Raw genomic sequence first — 6,557 nt, forward strand, 5'->3', positions numbered from 1 at the left:
TTCACTTCAGTCTCCATTTGCTTGCATTACTGCAAGCCTCCCCGTTGCCAGCCCAGGTCCTCCGGGAATTTTGGCTGTGCGGGGAGGGCACCACGCCGGCATCCACGAAGTGCCCAGGTTGCATCCGTGGCGATATCCTGGTGTGAAGACGGGAGCAGGTCTGCGGCCCAAGGCTGGCAGTGGTGGCAGTGCTGGCCTTGTCCCACTGGGAGAGGGGACATTGGGCCTGGGTCACCGCGAGGGGATGGTGGCCGGGCTGACTTTAAAGAGAACTTACAGGGAAGAAGCCCTGCTGCTGCGCAGGGGCTGGAGAGCTGTGGCAGGCAGGCTTGGCTGGGCACAGGGCGTCTCGGGGAAGGAGAGGGCAGGCAAGAAGCAGGAATGACAGGACAGACCATCACTGCTTGGACACGCAGGGATGAAATCAGGTCTAAAGCTCAGCTGGAGCTAAAGCTACAAAAGGAGGGGCAGGAAGAGGGAGTTAACATGTACCCTAGTGGCAAAGGGCAGCTCAGAGAAATGTGGGTGCACTGATGGAAGAATTTGATGGTTTTTGCCTCTATCAGTAAAGCCTGCTCCCAGCCCCTGGGGGTACCAGCATCGTCTAGGAGACTCAGGGCCAGCAGAAGGGGGACAAGAGCCTGGGGTCCTGCTCAAAGGTCCCCCAGCCTAGAGCCTGTCCCCCCCCGGTGTAACTCAGGGATTGCCCTTGTTTGCTCTGACCCAACAGATTCACTCCCTGAGACCCGGTGTCTCAGCTCATGTGCTCTTGACTTTGGCCCTTCGTTAATCACAGCTAATTATTACCAACTGTTCTAGTAAGTCATAAGGGACATAGCAAGGCCTGGCCCTGGAGGTGGACGACTGATGTTCCAGAGCGAGTGGCCTGGGGAAAGTCAGGAATTTGCCATTTGGAGACATTTATGGCCCAATTATGCAAACACTGGTGGAGTGCCAGCTTCAGTGCATTCGCCCAGAGGGATGGAGGAGCTGGTTTCTTCCCACCGCTCTCATTTCTCTGTTTCCATGATATATGGTTTTCTACTGTTGGTTTTTTTTCAAAGGGGTGAAAATGAGATGCACAGTTCTTCATCTGCTCTACTTGTTTTGTGCTACAATGCATTTTGGCCCATGCCCCAAAATTAAGTGGTGCTTAATTTAGAAGTTAAATAAGCGTGAAAACCTTTTAGGATGATAGTTGCCAAATAAAGATTAGGAAAAGAACACAAAAGAAATTACAATGAAAACCAGCAAGTATCATTTTTAGCCTGGGCTTCTTATTCCAGTGATTACTTATTGGAAACAAAACCCAAGCCATCCACATGGCTAGAGAAAGCGAGAGGAAAATAAGCACACTTTGCACCAGCTGGCTGTTGGCCACAGGTTGGTGGAAAATTTTGTGGTCTTTGCCATGCTGAACTGTCCAGCTGGGAGAAAAAGATCTCCAAACACCTCCTGGACGTTTTATATATCCCAATTTGTTCAGCACAGGTCAGAGGTGCATTTAAGAAAGTGCCAAAAATCCGCTCATAGAAAATGTCCCTGAAATGCAAAGTCTGGACCTAGGAACGCATTGCTGTGTCAGCCCCGCTGGAGAACGTGGGGCCATATGGCTGCCTGAGGAGGCAAGGCCACCACATAATGAAAAATTCGTCAGCAGATGTCTCGGGAGGCTGATGCACAGCCCCTTCCTGACGGGGCAGGAAGAGCAGCAAGAGCACGCCTCGGCCAAACCTCCTCTCGCCAGGTCCCCCACAGAAATGGGGTCAGGCAAAGCTCCTGCCCACACTAACGCTGCCTGGGCAGTGCTGTGGATGCTCCCTGACAGTCTTTGCTCAGATTTTTAGGTGTTGCTGCAACCAAAGTCAGGAGGTGAGTGGGGAAGTGACTGCACAGAGGATGCTTGGACACGGGGACCCCAGCACTCACGTGGTGCCAGTGCGGTGGCAGCACTCAGCTGCGGGACCAGAGATGCTCAGGGCTGTGCCCAGCGTCACCCCAAGGCAACTGCAGCTCCAAGCACTGGGCTCTGCCTTTCCGCCTTGCGCACAATCCCACGCTGGAGGCAAGCAAAGGGGCTGGGGGATGCAGCTGTGCAGTGAAACTGAGCTGATGTGCCCCTTCTTTGTGGCAAATCTGGCAGGATGCAGCCCATCGGGCAAACACACCCTTTGGTCCCCTTCTGCTCCTCGGAAAAGCAGGAAGGTTGCAGGGACGAGCCATGGGCTGAGGCAGCAGGTCAGGACCTCACATGCAGTGGCAGTGCGTGGCTTATGGTGGCTCGCTCCCCTTGGCGTTGCTGGGGTCCAGCCCGGCCCTTATCACAGAGACACCTGCACATGGCAGAGCTGTTGGTCAGCCCTGGACCACTGATCAGGGCCGAGATAAGCTGAACACACAGCCCGAAGGTCATCCCCTCTCCGCCGGGCAGGAGGCAACCTGTGAGGCTCTGGGTTATGCCCTGGAGGGGTGCAGAGCTGGAAAACACCTTTGAGAAATTAGGGTGACAACACAAACCTCTGCCTTCTCATTTCTTGCCAACTCTGGACCAGGCAGAGCAGATGTGGACTGATCCTGCCCTGTTCTTAGCAGCGTAAACAGCCCAAGGTCTGCTGAAACATGGGAGCCTCAAAGCCACGTGGCCCAGGGGTCGGGCCAGGCTCTGTCCCCAAAGCACACAGCTGGGGAGAGGGGACACCGTCTCTGAGTGTGGATGGGCACCAGCTCCTTGTCCACCTGTGCAGTCCCACCTGATGCTGCATGGCTGCCATGGGAGAGATGGAGGGAGCCTTGGGATGTCCTCAGGACTCAGCAAATGTCTTTCCAGGATTTACCACCCCAAGGGGTGGGTCAGGCCAAGCTGGGAAAGTCCCGCAGCACCCAGGGTCCTGCTGCTCAACCTGGCAGAGGAGCCTGGACTACCACAGCCCCTTGGCATGGGAAGCCGGGGCTGCTGCACCCCCAGGAGCTGTTTGCCTGCAGGGCCCTGCCCCAGCACCTGGAGATGAGGGCTTGCTGCCCAGGAGGTGCTCAGAGGTCAGCTGGTGCTTTTTGCACAACAAAGCCATGGGCTGCTCCTTTATTTTGTTCTCCCTCCCCTATTATCAATAGTTTTTCTGGTCCGACTGGATTTCCCTGCTGCCGTATACCCAACAAAGGGAGAAAGTCCACACAGCGGAGGTGAGGAGGGTGAACCCCCCACCCCTGTGCACCGACAGCCTGCCCCAAACCTCTCTGCAATTGGGGAACATAAATAGCAGCTGGTAAGTCACCAGCACAGGGGGTTTTGTGCTGACCTGGAGCAGGGACATGCCTCTGCCACACTCCCATGGCACCCAGTCAGCCACGGCTGCTCAAGAGCGACGCATCCAGAGGGAGCACCCGCTCCACACTGGGAAGCCGGGCGCCGGCATCCAGCTCTGGCTGCTCTGTGCCTCGGTTTCTTGCCTGGGAAGAAGAGACACAGGAGTGACAATCTGGATGTGCCACCATGGCACAGGGCTGCCTTGGAGCCATGTGTGGCACATGCAGTGGCTCCCTCTGGCACCTGCCTGGGTTTGGTCTTGGCTGCCAGTGCTAGCAGGCACCTCAAGCCCCATGACATGGTGCAGAGCCCATCTCGTCCCCACACCTGGTCAGCCCAACCCTGCTCTCCAGAGCCTGAAAGGCTCTCTGCACCGCCTGCTTGTCCCCGAGGCATATCCCCATCCCCCAGCCCAGCAAGACCCCATCCGCTTCCTCCTGCTTTGGCCCCAGCCCCAGCAGCTACATGACTGTGAACATGCAGCAGGACACGGTCCCTGCTTCTGCTAGACAGGCGAGTAATCACGCCGCAAGAAGGTAAAGAGGTGGGAACCAAACAAAAGATTCGAAGCCCTGTCAGGAAGGTGACACCGTGAGAGCTCCTGCGTGACAAATGGATTTGTCTTGCAGCCTGGCACAGAATATCTAGAGGCTGTTAACTTCTGGGGAATCCAGGGAGGAGTTGGGCATGGCTCTACCAATGGCTCATGGTACTCACCAACAGCTTCACAAAAAAGCAGGGCTGATGCTACAGCAGCTTCTGGACACATGAAAGCACAGCTGCGTATTTCTCCCCCAAATCAGACATCTCTGTTTAAATCCGGCAGACCCTGGAACTCCTGGCTGGCAGTGGGGAAAGACGTTGCTGGTTGCTGGCGCTGGGTACCGTGTCCGTGCACAAGGACGAGTCGCTGTGTCTGAGGCATCTCTCAGGATGTCAGACCCAATCCCACCGGCGGTCCCTCCGCTTGTGCTGCCTTCAGCGCCATGCCACATTGCACAAGCCGAGGCCGCACACTTTGCAGCTGCAAGAGTGGCACTCGCAGGTGCCAAACCTCTTCTATGCATGTCTCTACATACCCCAAGGAGCTCCCGGGCCATAAACCCTGCAGGCAGGCAGGCGTTATAAAGCGAAGGACACTGGGGGACAATAGACTGATGCAGTGTGGGCAGCTGCAGGGCTGTGCACGGCACTCTGACATGGCCTGTGCCAAACCTGGATGTACCAGACACGGCACGGTGCTGACAGGTCCCTGAACAGGAGCTGCCACCTGGTGGCACTGGGGCAATCCTGCTGGCCTGCCAGCCGCGAGGACCTGGATGGGGACATTTGGGGCGACCCTGCACCATGGCACCCACTGTTCAGCTGCGCTAGGGAGGCTGGGGCTGCTCTGGCACAGCCCAGCATTGCCGCTTTCGCCCTGGGACACACACCCAGGTGAAGAACTCACCCAAGCCCTGAATCCTGGCTCTTGCCAAGGGTGCTCCAGCCGTAGCTGCGCTCCACAGGTTCTGCTACACCAGTTTGTGGCAGGCTAGAAGTTGGCTGGCAAATGCCACCTCCAAACCCCCTTGACTTCCCATGGCCACTCCAGACCTGACGCCGCAAGGTCAGGCAGCTCTGGTGAGACGCAGATGGACTTGTGCTCCACGCAACGTGTCCCTCCATGCGCCTCACCTCAGGCAGCCCCCGGTGGGATGGGACACCTTGGTGCAGGGGTGTCAGAAGCAAAGTGAGGAGGCAAAGGGGACGGTCAGGTGAGAGCTGCTTTTCTAGGGCCAGAGAGGATGTGGTTTAGAGCTTGCTGGGAATCTCCAGACCACAGCAAAGGGCCTTCTCCAGCCAAAATTATCCCTGATAACACCAAACTATGCTAGCTGTGCTGCGAGGAGAGCCTGGAGGGAATGGGCTCTGCTGGTGGAGAAAGCCTCCCGGGAAGTTTCCTTCCCTTGACTCTGGGAAGCCTCAGCTGCAAAGAGGAGCTGGGCACCAGGGGAAAGCATGGGCTGCGGACCACCAGCCCATCCCCAAAGCCTCCTCACCACCACGGTCCCCTTGCTTGGCGGGACTCAGCCTCATCCCGCATCCCAGAGGAGAGGAAAACAAAAGAGGAGGAGGGGGAAGGGAAGGGTCTAAGAGAAACTTCTTCCAACTTCTCGGGAAGAGAAAAGCCCTATTCAGGCAGGAAGAATACCCGTGTGGAGCTGGTCACTAAGCAACCCACAGCAATTCAGCATGGCCCGACACACAGGCAAGGAACAAAGCTGCCTTGCTGCCCACCGAGAGCCCAGCCGGGCAAGTGCTGGGCAGGGAGAGCCTGCAGAGCCTGGGGACACGGGACACCCACCATACACAGCCACCGCGAGGGACTGAGACACCCAGTGGGGTCCAGAGCTCCTGGGTGCTGCGGGAGTTTGTCCTTGGTCAGCTCTGGACGGTGACTAGCCTCCACTGGGCTCCCCCTTCATAGGGAGGCTGTTTGCTGCTCAGGAAGGACTTCTGGTCTGCTCCAAAGCCCGTGGCTCCCCATGGGTCTGGTGTTCATGCAGGGCTACATACATCATTGCCAACAGAGGCACAGCGCACTTCGGATAACTCCCTGCTCCCATGGACACTGCGGGGCTTGTATGGGCAGAGCAGCCAATGCAGGCTACACCCTCTCCCAGATAATCTGAATTCTTCATTCAGATTATCTATGTGGGGGGTTGTCCTTTGCAAACAAGCTTAGCGAGACATGAGAAACTGCTTGGCCCCTCTGCAGCACAAGGAAAAAAGGGACAAAGGAAATCAGGTCTGACAAACCCTGCTGATGATCCGTGCTGAAATGTCTCCCTCGGAGCCCAGGGGGTCCCTGGAGATGCTGCTGCCCCCAGTGGAAATGCTGCACAAAAGGAAAACCGCTCACAGCCAGAGCGGGTCCACTGGGACCAGTCAGTGTGCAGCTGGGGCCCAATCCAGAGCCTGATGAGCCCAGGGAGATGCACTGGACCTGCCTGGACACTGGAAGTGGCTTTTTGCTTGCATAGTGTCATGGGGGAAACATCCAGCCCTTCATGCATTTGTCTCCAGCATCTGATATACTTGGATAGCAGTTGCTGGGACAAGGACAAACTCGCCAGGTGTTTACACACTTCCTCAGGGAGGTGTTTGGCCAGCTCTGATCTCCATCCTGCGATAGCAAGGTGAACAAGTGGGGAATGCTCAGGTGTGTCCACACAAGCTGCAGAGCACCTGCAGATGGAGGTATTCTCAT

Source organism: Ciconia boyciana, chromosome 16, assembly GCF_034638445.1.
Source record: "Ciconia boyciana chromosome 16, ASM3463844v1, whole genome shotgun sequence".
NCBI lineage: Eukaryota > Metazoa > Chordata > Aves > Ciconiiformes > Ciconiidae > Ciconia > Ciconia boyciana.